Consider the following 23,519-nt stretch of genomic DNA (forward strand, 5'->3'; position numbering starts at 1 on the left):
AACAGATAATAGCTTTTTGATCGAGCTTGGTTCTTTTGCCAACAATGTTTGAACATATTTCGAGGGAAAGGGAGTTTGACTATTTTTCCATTATCTATTTTCCTCACTATCCATTATATTTACCAGATTAAATATGTCTCCCCCGAAGGAGCTATTAATGCTGGTTAATGACATTAGTAGCCAAGAATCCATCGTATCCCATAAGTTTTGGGAGGAAAACCTGGAGTGGCATATCTTCAACGTTTCTTTTTTCAAAACAGGCTATCGATTGGTCCACTTAAAGTCTTTATTTTTTGGAAACCAGTTGATTTTACATGTAAAAATCTAAAGTTAAACCAGTAGCAAGAATCCTTCAGCTAAGGAACAAAATTTTGAACTTTTTAAGTAGACCATACATAGCGGTGTATCAAATGATATATCTAAATGTGGAAAATGCTGGTCCAATTGACGTTAACTGTTAATCTCAGCGAACTTAATCAAAAGAAATGGTTCTCACTAAGTAGGGAAATTCTGTTCAAAAGAGGATCACACAAGTCAAAGTCCCATTTGAAGGCGATCCATCGTCATTACATTGAAAATTTACTAAAGACTAACTACTGAACCATGCGCGCTTGAGAATATGGGATGATCTCTTCGAATCAATTCTATTTTAAAATATCATTATGCTTTTATGCTTGTTTACAGAAGTTTGGTTGCATGAGGCAAGTTTTCGATGATTTTGGAGTTTGAAAACACATTATTATTGACAAATGGAGATTCAGCTTATCTCTCTTTGGCACTATAACTGTGAGTCAGTCTGCGCCGAGAACTGAAAACTTCGCAGATACTTCGCTACGGTCCTTCCATTGTGCTTTCGTTGTCCTGAAGCTTTTTGCTGACTCATCATCCTCCATGCGAATGACTTAGCATAACCAGAGCATTCGTTCGGTTTTTATGCGCTTATAACTACGTCTTCTTCTTCGATACTGCTATCCTACAGGCATGGCTCCAGAGACTTTGCGAAGAAAAGTTCTAAGTTCTTTCTCATTTCGGTTCGTCATCGTTCCAGTTTCTTCGCCGTTTAATAGAACGAGAATATTGAAAGACTTATAGAGAGTAATTTTTGTTTATCTAGAGAGGGATCTGCTTCCAATTACCCAAGGATCCAAAAGTAGCTCATGTTGGCAAGAGTTGTTCTGCACTACATCTCGAGTCTTAAATTGTTGGTGGAATTTATGCCGAGATATACAAATTCCTTAACTTTTTCAAATTTATAGCTGTCAACAGTGACATAGTTTTTAAGTTGCGGGGAATCTTTGTGTGGGGCCTCTAGGTACTTCTTTCGCTTCTTTTTCCAGGCTGGAAATGGTTAACCCTGACGGCTCTGTTGTTAGGTCCCACAATGTCAATATTATCTCTTAGTAAAACTGTACTTTAAGAATAAACAGTGCCACTGCGATTCAGATTAGCGGTACGTATCACTTTTTTCAGCACTTTTCTTTTTTGGCATGAACTCCTCTTACACGGTTATAGCGGAGTATATAACAGCGTGCCAATCGTCCTTCCTTTTCGCTGTTTGGTGCCAATTGGAGATTCCAAGCGAAGCCAGGTCCTTCTTCATTTGGTCCTTCCAACGGAATGTAGGTCTTTACCTTCTTCTGCTTCCGCCAGTGGTTACTGCGTCGAATACTCATAGAGCTGGAGTGTTTTCAACCATTCGGACGACATGAGCCAGCCAGCGTACAGAGCAATTTTCAAGGATCTGATGGTTGTAATCAATGTTATTCTGCAATAGTCAGCTCCTGTCGGTTTTTTCGAGAGCGGCTTTTATATTAAACTTCACACGAACATAAGAAAGGTTGTCCTAGTCAGGAGTAAAATTTATTGATTCGTTTCCCAGCGTAGTTTATATGGGCAAGTCCGGATCAATATAGACCTTAAGAGCATAATCTCATTTTGCTGCTAATCATTCATACATCATCCAATTTATTAAATTACCTTGAAGGTAAAACAAGCGATTGATCAGGAAATGAACTAGTATTTAACTGGTAGAGGTAGAACTAGTCAAAAAACCAGAATCTTTTTTATAAATTTATGCAGCAACTCCACAAAGTTTGTCTGCCGTTAAGACTACAAATATGAAATTCGGTCATAAGGGTGCCAGTGCTAGCTCACATGCGGATCAGGATATCAGCCGTTTTTAGAAGAAATATCATATCTTACAACCCTTGGACCGATTCGGATCAAGTTTTCTAACGGGTTATCCAAGTAGGGAAGAAAACAAAGCAGCCATAGCTGAAAGTGTAAACGAAGACCGTGGAGAGTCGATTCGGAGCCGCTCGCAGCAACTCGGACTGACGTATGTAACTATTTGGCGCATTTACGCCGAGATCTTAATTTGAAAGCATGCAAAATACAGCTTCTGAAAGAACTTTGCTCTATGGGCTCTTGAAAAGTTCCAAGAAGATCCGACGTTTTCACAGTTTTGTTCAGCGATGAGGCTCGTTTCTAGCTCAATGGGTAAGTAAGCAAGCAAAATTCCCGTATTTAGAACAACGCTTTGGTGTGGTTTGCGAGCCGGTGGAATCATCGGTCCATATTTCTTCAAAATACGCCCTGATAACCGACTATATGATGCTTGAAATCGAAGCTCGTGATCTCGGCGACAGGTAGTTTCAACAATACGGCGCATCAATCAATGGATTTATTGAGAGAACACTTCGATGAGCAGATCATTTCACGTTTTGGGCCGGTCGATTGACAAATTAAAAAGTTTTTATTACAAGAACTTGTATTGATCGATAAAGGGGTTCCGGCGAAAGAGCAGCTTCTTGGGAAGAAAAGACATATGATTCAGATTGATATCTTAAAACTGAGCGCCTGATTGGCATAAATATTATCGGTGGACAATGGCAAAATCCTTAGCTCCCAACGCTGATAAATTATATATATATATTTTATAGAGCCTCACACGTTTTCTTCTGGGTGTTACAAACCCTTTGTATACCCTATTCAATGTGAACAAGCCGACAAACCAGTTAGTCATGAGTTTCTTACTAGTTATTATCCAGTTGATGAGTAATTGCTCTCACTGCCAGCACCAAATGCGTAAGCGTACGCAATTCACAAACAATTCTGCGTGCAGTCATAAAAATTACATAAATATTTATAGCGTAATTTCGGCTGCTGCTAATTAGTAATGTAAGTGTGTTTGTGTGTGTGCGTGTTATATTATATGCCACTTAATGCAAATATGCTCACTCACATATGACAAGTTATTATTATTATCACACTATAGTGTCGGGCCCTTCACATGGTTGTTGCTGTTTGTTGTTATTGTAGTTTTTGTTTTTCTCCGCCGCTGAATCGACAGGTCTCTGCTATTTTGATGAGCAGTCGTAATTACCATCCTTGCGGCCGCTCTCCTGATAGGTGGCGAATATGTGCCACAGGGCATGCCCAACAGCCGTCGACCTGTCCGGCCGTCCAGCCGTTCGACCGTTTGAGTGTTAATCAGATTTGAACAAACCAACTACGGAACAATACAAGTTAATTAGGTTTGCATTATTAAATTTGATAACGGTAAACAAGGTCCACAGCGTGCTGTATTGGAGATTTGGTTGTGTATATGCAGTTAGGGAAATGGACGTGGTGACAATGTAATGGAGCAATAACGGCTCTTTCGTTGAATTTCATTAAATGATTTAAAGTAAACGATGTTAAAGTGACAAGCGTTGCTTTGTAGGGTTGTAAGGGGAGTTTTTGTGGAGGTTATTGGACGTGAAGCTTAACATAGCTCCAAACTGTGATTGTGGTCACAGGTAGAAAAATGTTTAAGGAACATTGACTAATATGGGATTATATAATGCTCACTCGACTATTTAACATTCTATTTGAGTAAGAATATATAATTTTAATTCAGTCAAGTAAAGTTGACCTCGATTTAAATATAGAAAGGTCTTCTTTTAGTGGACCACAGAATTTTGTCCTTTAAGTATGCAAGGTCATATGAGAGAAACTATAGAGTTTATAAGTCGGGCTAGTATTTTTGAAATGGAAAATACTTGCGCTTTACGGCATCTGTCATATGAACTTGACCGAAAAATGGATCTCTCACTACTATGAGCAAAAAATAGTAAGACTTTGTTCATAATTTATTTTATTTTTTTCAAAATCTATGTCGTCTCCCACAAAATAATCCGCTTTGGTCACAGCACTTGTGTCAACATTTTCTCCAATCCTCGAATCAGTTGTTAAAGTCAATTACCGGAATAGCCTTAGGGATTCACGTTTAACGTCTTTAATTGACTCAAAACGGTTTCCCCGGAATGATCAGTTAAGCTTTCTGAATAGCCAGAAGTCACATGAAGCTAAATCAGGGAATACGGTGGTTTCAGCACAATATTCGTTAAAAACTGGGCGAAAAACTCACGAAGTATCAATGCAGTTTACGATGGTGCATTATCGTGGCGCCAAATTCAAGAGTTGTCGGCCCATAATTCCGGCGTTTTTTACGAATATCTTCGCGCAACTAACGCTTAGCTCACAAATAGTTTTCCTTGTGAACAGTTTGGCTGGTCCGAAGGAATTCGGAGAGCATCACACCTCGGTAATTCCAGAAAGCTGTCAACAAAACCTTGATTTTTGACCTGCTTTGACATGGTTTTTTCGGCTACGGCTCACATTTACACCGCTATTCGGCAGATTGATCGTCTGTTTCCGGATCATAAGTGTAGATCCAAGACTCATCACCAGTAATAATATGCTTGGTAAGATCCTGGCAGTCGGAAAGCATTCTTTCACAGACGTTAATGCAACGCTGTTTTTTGAAAAAATTTATTGATTTTTGCACAAATCATGCGTTCACCTTTCTTAGTTCCAAATTATATTTCAAAATGGTATTAACTCATCCTACCGATATTCCAACACTGCCAGTAAAATCTCTTACTATTAATCGTCGATTCTCAAGCAACAATTCCTTTATTTTATTGAGGTGTTGATCATCAGTTGATGTTGATGGCCGTCATGTACGTCGTTTGTTGTCAACGCATTTTCGACCCTCTTTGAATAATTTTTACCAATCAGAACACTTGCTCACAATAAACAATTATCACCGAAGACAAACAATTATCCAAAATTCTGAATGTTTCGGCACCAGAAATTTGATTCCGCACACAAAATTTAATGGAACTTCTTTGTTGAATATTTTCACTCATCGTAAAGATCCTCGAATGCACTTTATGTACTTCAGAAAGACAGGCGTATACTAAACACTAATGATTATATTGATATGACGTTTGACACAGATGTCACTGAGAGTTACACCAACCTATAAAAAAAGATATTTCTTCGAATGCGTTTTCTCGCGAAATTTAAATTAAAAGGTCTTACTAGTTTTTGCCCACAGTAGTATACCATGGTACATGGTACATATTTATATCTAAAATCTCATAATTCATGATTTTAATATTATGAAAATAATACATACGATTCGACATGGGAAATATAATTTCCGTTTCGACGACCAATTCTTACTTGCGTGGAAATTGCATTTACCTACATTTGCATATACATAAGTAAATTAATATGTTTTATGCACTCGGAGAAATTGTGTGGTCATATAAGATATTTTCAAATCATTTCATGTTTTTAAACTTTTATAGAGAGATCAAACTTTTATAGTTCTCCTAGAAGATCGTTGGTAAAAAAATATAATTCGGAATATGTTTTTTTTTTACTTCATGGAAGATGTTCTAAAAGCCCCTCTCTGTTTGAAACAACTCTTATATTATATAAACCTCTGGGTAGTTCAACGAAAAGCCACTCAACATAAAGTTCGAAAGTTTTACTAATTATAAAAATCGTTCTAGGGTTTTGACATTACATACTTTCAGAGAGGGAGTATGAAGCGCTGCAATTTGTGGGGATTGCGTGTGAACTTCGATCTTGTACCATGTTTCGACCAAATATTTGCTGTTTCTCCATGTGGTAGTTGATAATTTCTGCTAAATCAGAGTCACACAGTGAAATTTCGAGCCTCAAATCACCTCGGTGAGGAGATTAACAATTGTTTTTGTATGGCGAAATCTGGCTAAATCTAGTGGATTAGTTAGATAATCTACTCAACCACCTAAATCTCGTGATAAGTCTCGATCGGAACACGGTATTAAGTGCTCGAGGCAGAATTTGAGAATATATTTTTTTTCAAGCGATGAGCAAAGGTCCCTCGTATCTTTCAAATGTAATTATATGGGGATATCGATCATGTTGCGATTATCAATGCTATTTGTCTTGATTAAATGTAGCTGGTGCATATCGAAATACTTTAGGTGCATATCTTCTTTAATGGCATAGACATCGCTTACGCGGTTATCGCCCTGTCGTTTCTTTTTTTCGCTATTTGACGCCAATTCGAGATACCAAATGCAGCTCGGTTCTTCACCAATCGATCTCTACAACGGACTGGAGGTATTCCTCTTCCTCTGCTTTCACCGGCCGGTAGGGAATCGAAAATCTTCCAATCTGGAATATTCTCTTCCATCCGTCAACATGACCTAGCCAGCAGAGCCGCTCTCGATTCGCTGAAATATCAATGTCGTCGTATCTCGTACATCGTCATCGTTTCTTCGACTACGGGACTCGCTGTGCCAATGCCCAAAGGAAAATAAATCTTCCTTAAAACTTTTCTCTCGAACACTCTTAAAGCTGACTCATTTGATGATGTCATCGTCCATGATTTCGCACCATATACCAGAATAGGAATGATGAGGGACTTGCAGAGTTTGGTATTTGTGTGTCGGGAGAGGACCCACGACTTCAAATTATGACTGTCCATAGTGACGTTCGAGAAATTTCATCTTGTCTTCGTTCACAACCAGGCCCATACGATTCGCTTCCTTATCCAGTTTGGAGGAAGCAGAACTAACGGCTCCGTTGTTGAGGCCAACGACATCAATCTCATCGACGTACGAAAGCAGGTGGACACTCTTATAGAAGATTGTACCTTCTCTATCTAGATCGTCTTATTTTCTCCAGAAATACATAGGTTGAAGAAGTCACACAGTAGCTAGTCGCCTTATCTGTCCGCCTTGGTTGGTATCGAACGACTCGGAGAGGTCCTTCCCGATTCTTGCCGTCTCTCAGTTCCCTTATATCGAGTTGCTGATGAATGCTTTCAGATAGCAGGAGTGCAAGTCGAGTGGAATACCATTACGCAGCTTCTCGACGTCTTACTTTCCCTGTGTTCGTTGACGCGCAAGCTTTGCTGCACAGAGGCTGGTGCGTATCTTCGGTACAACAAGATAGTGGTCCGAGTCGATGTCAAGGACACTGGAGACGTGTCGTCCGTCTCTTACAACATGATCGATCTGATTACGAACTTTTCGATCCAGAGACAGCCAAGTAGCTTGATGAATTTTCTTGTGCTGGAATCTAATACTGTAGACAACCATAATTCGGGCTCCTGCGAAGTCAATCAGCCTAAACCCATTTGGAGAGATTTCGCCATGAACGCTGAATTTTCCAACTGTTGTACCAAAGCTGTCTTCTTGGCTCACCTTGGGCTTCTTTGGTCATATCGCCCTTTTCTTCCGTCGATCATTTATTTTCCGAGCCGCTTGTTTAACGACCGGAGCCCACTCGCAACCGCTTCTTTGGTGAACAGACGCTGCCATTAGACTTCATGAAAAATGCAGTTATCTTCACTTATTCTATGCTACGTTATGTTGTGTTATCTCATGTTATAAAATGCTATTCTATGTTATGTTACGTTAAGTCATGCTATATTTTATTATGATTGCCACCACAACAAAACTGTATAGATTTATACTTTAAGAATGTTGAATATTTTTATAAGTGTAACTGAACATGCACACATACAGGTCATTTGTTTTTGTGCAAATGCAACGCTGCCATTATGCCATGCTATGTAAATGTGGATTTCAACAAACATGCCATAAAATTGCATGCTGATTGTAAAAATACACAACACATCATCACATATAGTATATGTATATGCGTGTGAGTGTATGTATGTGCTGATGGCTCTAAATCAGGACACCTGTGAACACATAACGCACACGCAGAGCTTAGAGAATAACAGGGGCGTAAATGTGTCGTCATGTTTATGTTGTTGCTGGTTTAGATGTAGTATTCATCGTTGAGCTTCTGTCTATTTTTAGATTTGTTGTTAATTACATTTTACAAGTTCTGAGCTGTTGTTGTAGTTGTAGTATAATATTTGTTATATTATTCAAATTAGTTTTTATACCTAGAAATTCGACATATTTCTATGAATTTTAGGGAATATTAATGTGAACGCGTTTGTAGTATATATTTAGGCGCTAGTTCGACTGGTTGGCTAAGCGTTTCAAAGAAGCATAGCATAGCAACAATAGAATTTCAAAATATACTTACTTAACGCTATCGCTGTTTGAAATTAGTCTCGATATCTAAATTGCTATTTCCTCCTATCTGAATTATTACGAATATAAAACTGTTACTTTGGAATTATTAAGTATGGAAATGTATACCATAAATATTTTCAGTTATTTGCTCCCTTTATTTGTGGAAGCTTCTAGAGGGGTGATCTTTACTTGGACAGATCATCAACATCATCTTTCGATGCTACAGCTTTTTGTGGCCTTTGGCCTGCTGTTAGCGCCGTTTAGAGTAATTTTCTGAGGCTTTAGTGCTACTTTCATAACAATTAATATCCGCCAAGTGGATTACCCTTCGTCTTCGAAACCGAGTTCCAGCCAGCTGATAGCATGTTATATCTCAAGGTCTCGGGTTGAAATGTCCACTAACAGATCAACAGTAAAAAATCTACATATATTCGATCGACAGAGCCTATTTTGTGATCCACAGAATGCAACCCGATGTTGGTGAGATCAGCGATTAAAGAAGAGAGATTTAAAAATGGCGTCGCCATCCCATTAGCATCCCCGACCAAGTTTGCCTTCAACAATACCCTTGGATGTAAATCATTTTTGAGTAATTATACCCTGAACAGGGTATATTAAGTTTGCCACGAAGTGTTACCCAGTGGGAAGCGTCGGAGACCCTATAAAGTATATATGTATGTAAATGATCAGTATGTTGAGCTGAGTCGATTTAGTCATGTCCGTCTGTCTGTCTGGCCGTCTATATTTCCGTCCATCTGTCCGTCCGTCTGTCTGCCTGTATATATACGAACTAGTCCTTAGTTCTTAAGATATCGTTTTGAAATTTAGCAAACGTCATTTTCTCTTAAAGAAGCTGCTTATTTGTTGGAACTGCCGATATCGGACCACTATAACATATATATTCACGAAATTTGGTATAAATTATTTTCTAAAGCAACAATGTAATCTCCGAAGAAATTGTTCAGATCGGTTAACTATAGCATATAGCTGCCATACAAACTGAACGATCGGAATCAAGGGCTTGTATGGAAAACTTTCGCATTTGACGTATTTGACATGGATTAGCTTAGGGTAATAATATAATGTCTATCGGACAAGCTGAACACATAGTTACTAAAAGAAATGCAACTGTGAAGGGTATATTATCTTCGGTGCAACGTTTTTTTTTGTTTTTTACTAAGCCGAAGAATCGTCTGCTCTGGGCAAGTAAAGGGTGATCAATTTTAAGGTTCCCTACTTTTTTAAAGAAAAAACACAGAAAGCTTTCAAATTTAATGGGGAATGTTTATTATCATTTGAAAGAACATTCTTTGACATTTATCTTTTCAAGATTATCTCTTTCAAATGTTGGCCGCGGCTACGTCTCAGACGGTCCATCCGTTGAGTCCAATTTTCAAAGACTCGTTCGAGCATTTCGTCTGGTAATTGGCGAATGACACGCGAGATGTCTTGCTCAAGACCTCAATCGAAGCGAGATTGTCGGCATAGACTTTAGACGTTACATATCCGCACAAGTCTAACGGTGTGATATCACACGATCTTGGTAGCCAATGGACCGGCCCAAAACATGAAATCGTCTGCTCACTGAAGTGTTCTCTCAATAAATCCATTGATTGATGCAATGTGTGTGAAGCAACACCGTCTTGTTGAAACGAAATGTCGCCGAGATCACAAATAGTCGGTTATCATGGCGCGATAACGGACGCCGTTGACGATTACATTCTCAATATGAACCGATGATGCCACCGGCTCACAAACCACACAAAACTGTTGTTTTTTCTGTATGAAATGGCAGCTCTTGAATCTCTTCAGGTTGCTCTTTGTCCCAACTGCGGCAATTTTGCTTGTTTACGTATCCATTGTTTCAGAAATGGATCTCATCGCTGAACAAAATTTGGCTCGAAAACGTCGTATCTTCTTAAAGGTTTTTCAAGAGGTCAAGTGATGTCGCTAGGGAAGGTCGAGTGGCTTTAGTTTTTGCACAAGCTGGTTTTTGTACGCTTTCAACTCCGAGATCCTTTTGGCTCAAAGTGGAACCCTGGGGCTTCTGAGCTACGTGCTATTGGGAAGGTTTATCTTGCCGCCAAGGCAGGCGTGCTGACTAGACATTATCGAACAGAAATTAGCAAAATTGTATGGAAAAAGGTGTTGTGGAATCATCTACATACTTTTTCTCAACTGTACAGCTTTTGCCAAACTAACGTTGAAACATCTCGGTAGACACACTTTCGGCGAACCCGGCGAAGTTGCTGGGATTAACAAATTTGTGGTAGGCTCAAGCGTTTCTTCGGTGTATAAGTGTCAGGGGAGCCACATCTAATTGTGTTCGGATACACAAAGGATCAGCAGTCACAGCTGTATAAGTGGATCATAACCCTATGATCTAACTTAGTCTATACTAAAGTCGAAACTTTTTTTAATGCTATCGGTTGAGGACTGACGTCTTAACCATTGATGGGACGAATAAACTCTGTGATAATACTAAAAATGCTGGAAGGGATAGTGAAGCTCGGTAATTACTATCTCAAAAGATCGAAGGTCAGCTCATTACCACTATCGTCTCGTATATATGGTACATGAACAGGAAATACCCCAGCTTTCATTCAATAAAAGCATTTCAACAGAACGCCATTCCCTACAACTATTTAAGGAACATATTTTACAATAACAACATCGATATTTCCGATAACTCTTATCAGGAAGTGAGTGCAAAGCTTGAGTGAGTAAAAGAGAAACACTCACCCAATGTAAGAATGCATGTTGAGCGCATTTTTTCATCAGTTAACAGTGTACCTAACAGCTATGCACGCAATATGGATATTTTTAGTAACTGTAAATACGAACTATGAATTTATTTACGAACCACAAGAATATTAATAACTGGTTTGTTTAGTGTTAGGCAACTATTTTTGGAACATGCGCAACAATTTTTGCACACCTTTCAAAGCGCGGCGATATAGGAAAAACAATAGAGAGGGAGAGAGCGAGATTGAGCGCGCTCAAAAGCGCAGGGATTGAGTAAATGGGGGAGAAAAGTTATGCCACTTGGAGCGCATTAACTCTGTGAATGCACGAGTTGCTCAGCTGAATACTTTCGAGCTGCGTTCGTGCGGACGAATGCAAACGAGTGTATAGTGGTGATATTTGAGATGCTGTGGCGCGCATGTGTGGGTGTGTGTGTGTGCTTGTGTAACGCTGAGACGCAATATAGGTGTATATCCTGCAGGATATTTAGCTGCGCTGCATTACAAGGATACCGTTAGCCACGGAATGAATTTGCTGAATGCAAAAATAATTTATGCGCTCGCCGTTCATTTCATTCATTCCTCTTTGTTTTTGCTTTACCATCGTTTTTTCGGATTCTAAGAATTTTCATTCATTTTCGCAGGTTCTGCTGCTTGCTGCTGGAACTTGTGGGTGTTTTTGTGAGTTGATATGTGTGTGTGTGTGTTTGTGCGCGTATGTGTGCGTGCGTTGTGTGCCTCTTCAAAAGCGCTGGGAAAACGCTGGCCAACGCCAACGCCAAAGTCAGCATGTCAGCCATTGAAAAGTTTTAGTTCAGTTCCAGTTCGAGTTGTGTTCAGTACGACGGCAGCGTGCAACGTGCACAGTTTGGCAACGCAGAGAGGCAAAACTCACTTTGAGCAAATAGCAAATCAAATGGTTGAAAATTGAAACAGTTTTATTTGTAAGAAAATAGAGTTATTATTTATGGAAAATTTGGTTTACAAAAGAAATATTTTAACTTGAAAAAAGTGATTTTCGAACGAATTTTTCAAAAGTCTAAAGAAATTGTTTGGTGAAAGTGTGTGGAGAGGACTTTTCACCTCAACAGACAGCGACGTGGCATTGTTGGCTGACTTTTGTGATTTTTGTGCGTGTGTGTGTGTGTGTGTATATATACAGTGTGCGTTAACAGAAGCGTTACTCTTGTGTTAAGACAAATATTTTACTGAAAAAAAAAAAACAAAAATAAAAAAAGAAATTTTGAAATAAAAATTTAATATAATATGTCTAAACACTAAAAAATACAAAAAGTGGCAGAAAATGCTTGTGCTCAGAGTTTGATTATTAAAAAAAAGTGTTTCTAATAATTTAAAGTAAAACTTTTGGAAAGTCAACAAGAATCTAAGATAAAGAATACATTTTTTAATAAAATCAAAACAAAAGTGCTCAAAACATATTAAAAACGTTTATAATTTTGTTGTTTGTTGGTGTAAATTGTGCAATTGGTTGGCGTATAGTTAAAATTTGATGAACAAACTTAATTACAGTAATGTATCTTACAAATTTGAGAAATATGGAACATTGAAAAAAGTTTGAAAGTTGTACAAATACTAACGAATAATGATGAAATATGTGAACAAATGAAAATAATATGAAAAATGTCTTTAAAAATCTAGAAAAACTATCTGTTATATATTTTTTTTTATTCTAAGCCTTCTATATGGCAATAAAAAATTAAAAAAATATTTATGAAATTTCGAAAAAAAATTTTTGTCCCAAACATGATCAGAATTTGAAGACCAAACAAGAAAAACGTTTTCATCAGTTGCACCGAAGCATAATACCCCGCACAGTTGCTTTTCTAACAGGGGATAAGTGTACAAAATATCTTTTAGTTGATTTTTATTGGTCAGTTTGTATGACAGCTATATGCTATACTGATCCAATTTTAATAATTTTTACATAGATTATAGCCTAGCATTTGGCAACAATTCATATCAAATTTCATCAAGATATCTTGTCAAATCGAGAAGTTTTTTATACAAGGACTTGACTTTGATCGGACAGTTTATATGGTAGCTATATGCTACAGTGATCCGATTTGAACAATTTCTTCGAAAATTATGCCATTGCTTTGTATAATAATCCATGCTAAATTTGATGAAGATATCTCGTCAACTAAAAAAGTTTTTCATACAAGGACTTGATTTGAATCGATCAGTTTGTATGACAGCTATATGCTATACTGGTCCAATTTGAACAATTTATACACAGATTGTAGCCTTGCTTTGCTTTAATAATTCATGCTAAATTTCATGAAGATATCTTATCAAATCGACAAGTTTTCTATACAAGAACTTGATTTTGTTTGGTCAGTTTGTATGGCAGCTGTATGCTAAAGTGAGCCGATCTGGAAAGTTTCTGCGGAATTTACAACACTACCTCAGATAATAACTCATGCGAAATTTCGTAAAGATATCTCCTCAAATAATAAAGTTTTCCATGCAAAAACTTGATTCTAATCGTTCAGTTTGTATGGCAGCTATTTGGTATAGTGGTTTGATTTGAATAAGTTGATAAGATTACAGCTGTGCTTCGGACAATAACCCATGATAAATTTCATGAAGTCTTTCCATACAAACATTTTATTCCGATCGTTCAGCCTGAATGACAGATAATGAGGAGCTTCTTAGTCAGAAAAGAACGTTTACAAAATTTCAGATCGATGCCTCAAAGCTAAGGGACTAATTCGCATATATACAGATGGACGAACGTTCAAATGGACATGACTAAAAGTACTCAGCTCGTCGTGCAGATTATTTATACATCACTTTTCATAAGTTTACAGGCGAAGGAAAAACCATATATATACCACTAATATTGATACAAAATTTGAGTTTCGGCTATAAAATGGTTATATTGGGTAGTCGAAAAAGTGTTTTCGTATTTCTAATCAAACTTCAACTTGTTTTTTTTTTGTATATTTATACTAATAAATAAGTAAACAAATATGTACCATTTTGGTCGACCAAACCATTTTTTCGATAGAGACATTATTCCATCAGTGTAAAACTTTCATCAGTGTAAGTCGAAATTTCGAGAACAGAAGCTAGGAACCATTGTTGTGCTGCACGAACTTATACAGCATCGTCCCCGTAAACTTGACAAATTTCATTGATGGTTTTCGTGGTATTCTTCTCTTAATTATACAAAAATTTCAGAAAATAACGAATTTCTTCATTATTTTCACTCATTTTTGAACAGCTGTAACTTTTTTCAACTTCCACAAATTTAATTTTTTTGGTACAACAAAGCTTAAATCTCACCTTTCCACCTTTATATAGTATGACACAATGTGATTGGTAGCACTGGAGATATATGACTGCAACGGCATCTATTGACAAAATTCGAAAAGACTTTTTAGACTACCCAATGTATTGGTTATCACACACTCATATTAAAAAAAAATCGAGTTTTCGTTTTACAATGGTTATATATTGGTTATTATATCAGGCAACGATATTTAATTTTTTTTTGAGGAAACGTTGTTTTGCGTTTTAGGGGTCGTTGTATACTCTATAGAGTAGTATCTAATGATTCCTGTTGGGAAAACTTAATATACCCCGTTCTGGGCATAAAAATAAATTCCAATAAGAATATCTATATGTCATTAAAATGGTTCTTGAATTGGCTTATAATAGTTGCATATATTTGCATAATATTTTTTTTTTAATATTAGCAATATAAAGAAAAGCGGCTAAGTAAATCTATTGCTGAGCGATTTTCTTATTAATAATTCTGAGGGAAGGTTAGTAAACTAATAAATCCTTTTTCACCATCTTCATTTCCCGAAACAACTTGGTAATCACTTCTTTGTCGAAATTAGTCGAAAATATTTACGAAATAGCATATTTCGTCTCGATGTGTGTTAGAATGCTTTACGAACAGCGTACCTAAAACTCTCTAATTGTGATTTCTCGAGTCACCAAAATTCTAAACAATAAAAATCATTCCAAAAAGCCAATATCAAGTAATATACTCCATTGCATTATTTTGTAATACTCTGGAATTGAAAGAACACATGCTAATGTTGTATATGATTTTTGTTGGATTGAAAGTATTTATGTTTTGTTCAAGCTTGATTTTCCTAAATTCAGTGTTTTCGTTGGGAGCATAGGACATTTTGAAAATAGCTTGGAAGAACCCATCACGGATGGCCTTAACTGTCATAGGAACAAAATATAGCTAGATCTAAGTGTATTTAATGTACACCCCATTGGAAAGAATACAATTATAACTTAGGTATTAAGACCAATTTCTTAATTTAATATCCTGAAAAGATTTTATTCTGCATCTTTCAATATAAAAAAAGATTAGATAATGAAACATTTTGGCAGCAAAGCGTAATAATTTTATGTCTTGAGAAAACACCACCTACGACTCTACAGCTGTACCTATTGAATAAATATTAACCCTTAAGAGACGGTATTTGCTTACACTTATTTTATAAGAAGACCAATGATTTTCATCCCCCAAACGTAGTTTATGTTAAAGAGTACAATCTAATATCCTTCAATATCTGAAAATCTAAGAAATAGTTTATGTATGTGGGAAAAAAAAGAAATGTTTAGTAGTGCTTTTGCTTAAAAACTCCTATCATTTTCAATATGCATATAATATATCATCAAAACTCTACTCAGAGATGAATAAAAAAACTTAAAGTTAAATCTGTTCCAAAATAAAATCATTTTATCTCTGCCTTGTAAATATAAAATCTATCAAGCCTGAAGAATGTAGAAATTACAATAGTCATAAACTCTACAACCATGCCAACAGCGGCAGAATTTACACAAACAAACAACAAAACGAAAGAAGTGCTAAATAAATAAAAAAAATTTCAAAACGCTAAAGTTTAATCACTTACTTCCGCTTAATTTTCAGAGTGACAGTGTTTTTAATTGAAAACCAAACAATCCGATCGACCTCAGTCGTCGCGTGTTTGAATTGAGAACTGTTTACATTGGTGAACTTAATTAGTGTTCCGTAAAGAAATTTAGGAATAAATAAATCAGCAGCTTCTCAGATAACCTGCAGCGGATTTTCAAATAAGTGGTAAGTCGTTTTATTTATTATTTTTTTTCTGTTCTCTTCTATAATTTGTAAATATAAAAGCACTATTTTAGGGTAAATTAAATTTAAAATATTCGAGTATCGTTTTTTGATCCAGAAAGCTGCTTCTAAATTGTTATTAAGCGTATTTCTTCTAAGTATTATTCATGTGGAATTAACACAATGTCTCTTTAGTATTTTTTCTAACTAAGCTGCTCAACAGTTATCGATGTCCTCAGGCATACTAATCGCCTTATTATCTTTCATGTATGAAATTGTATGGAAACGTCGAAGTCAAATTTGGATAAGTAATTCCTTGGGTATAATCTACAATTTTTTTTAATTGTGTTATTATAAACCTGTCTCAAATTCGACAAATACAATTCCAACGGCAACCGTGAGTCTTCATTAAAAAAGTGTTATAGCTTGTGCTACCAATCGAATAGCCGGAAATCATTATTTTCAGTGTATGGGGGTCAGGGAAATGTATTGATTAATTACTACCATATACAACGTAACAAAATAGAGAAGAAGAAAAAATCACACAGAGCCAAATCTGGAGAATACTGTGATTGATCGTTAGTACCAAAACCACCAAATAGAACTCCTCATTGACCGTCTGTACCTCCGGAACAAACTCATGATGCACCAAAGCACAGGTATCTAAAAAAACAATGGGCATCACCCTGATTTTTGAGCGGCTTTGGTGTAGTTTTTTTTTAGTTTGGCCTCGTTTTTTTCCTCTCCATTCCAATGATTGTTGACTTGTTTGCATTTCAGAATCATAAACCCATGTCAGCTATGATGCTCTTCATAAAACAAACTGTGGAGAATACTGTGATTGATCGTTAGTACCAAAACCACCAAATAGAACTCCTCATCGACCGTCTTCGCATGACTCAAGCATGTTCATAGATTTCTAGGCTACTCTTTCCATTCCAAGAATTGTTGACTTGTTTGCATTTCAGAACGAGTCAAGTGATCGAAATTCGCAATGCATTTCACATCCAAAATATCCACCAAAATCATTCAATCGGACTCACGATAGATGTCAAGCTCTCTTGTCATCGCTCTAACACTTGCCTGACGATTTTCAAGCACCATGTACTTTACTTTTTTAATATTTTCATCAGTTGAAGAGGTCGAAAGTCATCCAGAACGACTCATGTCTTCAACGAACCGTATTTGATATTTTTGTTCGTTGTAAAAATCTCAACGCACTATTGAGGTGTACCGACTTAAGCAGCTGCTGTAAACAAACTGATTGACAGATCGCGTTCATATTTGGCACAGTAATTAAGGACAATCCAACTAACTTAGCAGAAAACATTTTTTTAATATAATTTACCCGGGGAAGTTAATTACAATTTTCGGGTACTTTCGAGTACCGTCGATAACTTTACGACCTTCACTGAATGCTTTGCATCACGCAGTTTAACTATTCCGACTCAAATCTGATCAGGTGGCAATGAATAATCAATATATTATATTAAAAGTTTACATTGTTCTTTTTTTTGGCAGAGCTATAGTTTAAATTACTTTGTAGGTTAATTTTTGAGAAATAGAAATATATTATAATTGAGTAATCCTTTGTGAATCAGTTGAAAGCGTCTTGGTAGTTGCTTCTGGTTGAGTAAGGCAATCAAACTAACCTCAGCTACACACATAAATCCAATGATAAATTTATGCCTGTATCTGGTATTGATCCCATAAAGAAAATTTATGCACCCATGCTCTTACTAAACTCTCTGAGCCAGCGTCCGATGCATTAATGCGATTAGCCCGAATGACAAATGCATTTTCTGCATCGTTTTCGCTGCGAAAGCGTTCGTTTGCCTTGAACCACGGCGAGTTGGCATTTTTGGCTGTCCAAATAACGTTTGATTTATCGGTAGCTAAAAGAGTTGAAAGTCTAGCTGTTTACACAAACAACAACAAATACAAATAAGCGTACTTAAAACGAATAACTCATATCCTGGCGCACTCAAACACACACACACTCAAATGCACACAGAAATTGCACTTCAAAAGGACAATAATAACACACGTGTGCGCCAGCAGCATTTTACAATGCAACAACAACATTTGCCGCAGCAACAACTACATTTGGCGTTTATTTATGACCAAGCATCAGCGTTTAATGGCAGCCGTGGGGCATGGGACCAGACCAACAAAAAGAAAACACAAAAGCAAACAAATACATTTAAGGGTGCATGTGTGAATGATATATTTTACCGTTATATATATTTAGCGTTGCTTAGAAATCGCATCGTCAGCATTGTAAGTGCAAAAAAAATACAGGGTGATTAATTTTGAATTTTTTAAACAAATATTTCTAAATTTTGTAATTTCCACTAAAATTATTTTGAAGCCATGAAAAGTAAAAAATGTAAACATTTTTCAGCAAAATGTTTTTTTTTAATTTTTCTATATTTTGGATTTTTCAGCAAAATGTTTTTGGTTTTTAAATTTAGAAAAATAATTTTAATTAATTCCAAATTTTAAGTAAATACAGGGTGATTATTATTTTATTTTTTTTTATTTAAACAAGTATTTCTAATTTTTGGTTTCCTTTATCAATTTTTTTTTAAGTTTATACAAATTTTTCAAATACTTCAAAATTTAAAAAAATACAGGGTGACTAATTTTGATTTTTTCGTAATTTTTTGCGATATTTCTAAATTTTGTATTTTTCAGCAAAATTTATTTTGTTTTTTAAGTTTAGAAAAATAATTTTAAATAATTAAAAGATTTAAGTAAATACAGGGTGACTAATTTTTATTTTTTTTTTTTTTCTACAAGTATTTCTAAATTGAGGATTTTTTCATTAATTGTTTTTTTAAGTTTAGAATTATTTTTTAAATAATTCCAAATTTAAGAAACTACAAGGCGACAATTTTTTTTATTTTTATTTATTTTTTTTTTTGTCTAAATTCTGTATTTTTCTAATAAAAATTATTTTTGACCGCCACATTTTGAAATAATTTTTTTAAGCAAAATATTTTTTTTAATTTAGAAAAATATTTTTAAATAATTCAATATTTAAAAGAAAATACTGGGTGATTAATATTTAATTTTTTATAATATTTTTTTTTAATTTCGAAAACAATTTTTAAATAATTCAAAATTTAAGAAAAAAGTACAGGGTGACTAATTTTGGCATATAATTTTTGGTACAAATATTTATAAATTTTGTACTTTTCTAACAGAAATTATTTTTAATTTTCAAAAAATACTTTAAAATTTAAACTAACGGTACATTAAGCCCAAATAAACATTTTCTACACACACTTATAGCACAAATGTACATATGTACTTGTTGTAAATGTTTGCAGCAAAATGCTGGTCATTATTGCCGGGCTAAGATGGGTTTCCATAATGACGCTCATATTTCAAGCTGACACTCGAAAACGGTCAAGGGACCGCGCACATCAAACGAACCACGAACTCGCACACACTCACACATACACACGAAATCGCGTAGCGAGCTCGCAGCTATTTGTAGCAGGAAGCTGCACGAACAGCAAAGCGTTAATAATTGCCATGACCAGTGGATTTATGCGGCGCATTGTGGTCGTGCGTTGCGACAGGAGGAAGTAATCGTTCAATGTGAGTGATTTATATGGCAAAACGAACGCTGCAGCATTCTTCTGAAAAGTTGACGCATTAGCGGAGTTTAGATTAGAAATTGTATACTATTTTTATTGCGAGAGCGGTTAAGTGTTTACCAGGACAATTTATTTGTGTTAACCTGATTTAAGAGGTTTTAGCGGTGTTAGATAGCAAAATATTATTACTTGTCGTTTCTGAACTTTTCAATAATTTATGAAAGTAGTTTTTTAAAATATTAAAGCACCTTTTCTTACTCTTCCCCCTTTTTATTTTGAAAAACTCCTAAATGTAGGCAACTTTCACAAAATTCACAAAAAATATTTTTTTCTTCGAAATGAATCCATGTGCTTCTGAATGGTCGTGTTAGATAAATTTAATATTTCAGCAAATTCTCAATTTGCATCAACCAACGAAATTATTTTATCCACATTGGCTGCAAGACAATGGCCCTCCAGAACCAGGACAGTGCATTTTCAAGATCGAAATTGCCGGAGCGAAACTTTTGCAAACGAAATTCGGCATTGACTTTCGGTCAGCACATCTTCTACGTACTCATCAAAAAATTTTCGCCTTGCTTGAACCGTATTTTTACTCTTTTGATAGTAAAACAGTAAAATAGTGTGCCGAAAATGCTGTTTTCGTTCTTCCATCTTCTATGGAGCACCAAACAAATACTACGCCAAAAAGTCTAAGCACGTTTTTTACAAACAAACTTTACTGCATATATCAGTTGTTCAAACAAAGACAGCCTTTCTTATAATTTCCAGAACATCTCTTACAAGCAATACTCAACTTTCAACCCTACATATATACATATATATATAAATGTATTTTTATATGCTTATGCATGAATTTACTTGAAGCATTTGGTATATCTGCATTTCAATTTCCTCGAGTTCCGAAATTTTCGTAATAATTTGCCAAGCAGCAGCAAAGTTTTCTGTTTATTGTGGATTCTTTGAAAATTAGAAAACAAAATTTAAAGTTAATTGAAAATTGCTTAGAAAAGATGAAAGAAATCAACAATGCAGTAAACTTGAGTAGTAGAATACAACTGAATGCCAACGTATCGTTGTAACAAATGTTCGTAACAAAGAAATACACGCAGATGCGAGATGGATACAAGGCTGTAAAGGATACTTGAAGTATAGTATACCCTATATATGCATATATATATCTCTATTCAGAAAATAAGAGACATAAGTAAGAGTACATAAAGTGTATACTTTTTATGCAAGAGAATGTTGCAAAATATCTTAAAATATTAAAGAATTTTTTCAGGCATTAGATATTTAGGTATATGAGGAAAAATTGTATTTGTTGAATAATTTTGAAGGACTAATCTCTTAACGGAAATGTTGACATTAACTAAAAGATTTTTTTTTACATTTTTTTCCACTTAAATGCTAACATACTTTCCTATGTTTTCATTGGTTTGCCTTAGCTATGGTTGATTCCCGATCAATATCACTCACAAATAGTTTTCAAAATGTCCGTTGTGAAGCCATAAATATTGAAATGAAAGAACCCAACACAAACCTGTTGAGGTGACTAATTCTAATAACAGGTAATTCACAAGTTAGGTTAAAGTTAAAGCCAAGTGTTGAAGTTAAAGCCAAGATTCTCAGTCGCAGCTTCAGACAATTTTGACAGTATGGAACGGGAAGAGTTTTTAGCTAGTCCACATGGTTTTTTTTTATATTTACCAAAGAGGATTTCTAAAACTGAAGCTGGAGAGAGATTTGATTTGTAAGTGAATGAAGCATTATACACTTTCTACTATTAACATTGCCCTGTAAGTACCGGTGATTCTCCAGCTTTTCAAGAACAGATTATAATATGACAATGTATTTCATCCAGTTTCTTCCTTTGAGGGTTACATGGGTTTACGGCTTTCCAAAAATCGATTTTTATTAAATTTTACAACAACACCTTTAGAATATTTTCCTAAATTTTCAAGTTGATCCGAGTAATAGTTTCTGACAACTTGTGCGCTCGAGGCTAGCTAGGCTAAGTGCCCCGTCTTTAAACGCGTTTTTCTCGAAACTGTGTATTGGTAGTCGGTTGGCAAAATTTCTTAAGAACTACTCAACCATTCTTCATAAAATTTCACATAAGTCTTTGAGATAAAATTCTTAAAGACTTGGGTGAAGGATTTTTTTTCGATTGTCCACCAAAAATCCAATTTTCAGTTTTTTTCCTTCGACCAAGTTAAAAATATATAATACACTCATGGCCACGCAAACCTTACCACTATACTTTCTTAAATATTTTTTTCAGACTTTTTCGTTCGTTCGGGATTTTCTTCAATTTTATTTTTTGTAAGTTTTTAGTACGCAGAAGTAAACTAAATTATATTATCTAATTATTATTATAGTTTTTTATTTATTACGTTTAATGAGTCAAATACAAATTAGTTTTTCAGTGTTTATACAAAAGCGGCCGATTTTATTGTTTTTAAAATGATACGCCTATTAAACTTCGTATTTCAATTAAAAACAAAGTAAAATATTAATTTCAAATATAGTGTAAATGAAATAAAAATAAAAACATAAAAAATAAATTTTATCATTTTTTCATCTAATGTCAGTGTCTTACATTTCGAGCTCAGTTTTTTGATATTTTTGATTAATAACATGTCATTAACTTATTCTAAATAAAAAATTTCTATACCCCAAAAATTACCGTTATAAAATGTAGTCAAAAATGCATAATACATGAAAATTTTTAATGGTAAAGTTTGCGTGGCCACGAGTGTAAATATATTAAGGATTTAACTAAAACAGGTATTTTTTTTACTTCGGATGATCCTGTAAGCGGTTATCCTGCCAACGCGGTGTATCTTTTTTCCGAGGGTTCACCGGAAATGGCGTTGCAATGGCCAAGTTTAAAATATTTTTTCTCAAAATTTCAATTTTTCTTTGTTAATAGTGTATGTTTGTAATAATAAAAAGTTCTGATAAAATATTTCATTTTTTATATGAGAAAAAATTGTTGAAAAAAGACTGTTTTTAACCCGAGGAAACCCATGTAACTGCTTAAGCTTATCACCAAGTCAATTGAAAAGTCTCCGGCCTAATAAAAGAGTAAAACTAGTAAAAGAAATTTTTTTGCAAAATTCGTTTTCTTTATTCAACATAATTCCCTTCAAGGCTGACACACTAATTTTAGTCAGTCTCCAACTTTTCGTTACCATTTTTGTAGTGCGATTTGTCCTTTGTTTTAAAACCGGCCTCAGTTTCGACCAACACCATTTCGTTTTATGAAAATTTCTTTTCAGTGAGCATTCTTTTGAGATCTGTGAACAGGAAATAGTCGCTGGGGCCAGATTACGGTAGGTAGGGAGCCAGTTCGAAACCCAATTCAATATTTCTGGCCACCGTTTTCACTAGCTTATTATACGGTGCATTGGTTTTGTAAAACAACACTTTCCTTTTCCTCAAATGTGGCCGTTTTTGGGCGATATCGTGCTTCAAACGTTCCCATAACGCTATCTAATAGATTTTGATGGTCCAGTTGCGTTTTTCTATGCTTTGAAGCGGGTTCATTATGTGAGGTCCACTCGTGTGACTGTCGATTGGACATCGGAGTGAAATGATGGAGCCACGCCTCATCTATTGTCACATATCGACGCAAAAACTCGGGTTCATTACGCTTGAACATCTCCAAACACTGCTCCGAATCATG

The 23,519-nt window shown here is 35.4% G+C and overlaps 1 protein-coding gene across 2 annotated transcripts in view; it reads left to right on the top strand.

The window, feature by feature from the left end:
• The first annotated feature begins 11,942 nt into the window (after positions 1–11,942).
• The window catches only part of LOC126762451 (uncharacterized), a 78,775-nt gene continuing 67,198 nt past the window's right edge, over positions 11,943–23,519 (top strand). Inside the window, exons 1-2 of one of the 2 annotated variants that reach the window (XM_050479187.1) lie at positions 11,943–12,072; positions 16,053–16,223. The gene's annotated coding sequence lies outside the window, so the exon portion shown is untranslated. The remainder of the gene's footprint in view (positions 12,073–16,052; positions 16,224–23,519) is intronic. The other variant, XM_050479189.1, reaches the window with a different exon arrangement.

This window comes from Bactrocera neohumeralis, chromosome 6, assembly GCF_024586455.1.
Source record: "Bactrocera neohumeralis isolate Rockhampton chromosome 6, APGP_CSIRO_Bneo_wtdbg2-racon-allhic-juicebox.fasta_v2, whole genome shotgun sequence".
In the NCBI taxonomy this organism is placed as follows: domain Eukaryota; kingdom Metazoa; phylum Arthropoda; class Insecta; order Diptera; family Tephritidae; genus Bactrocera; species Bactrocera neohumeralis.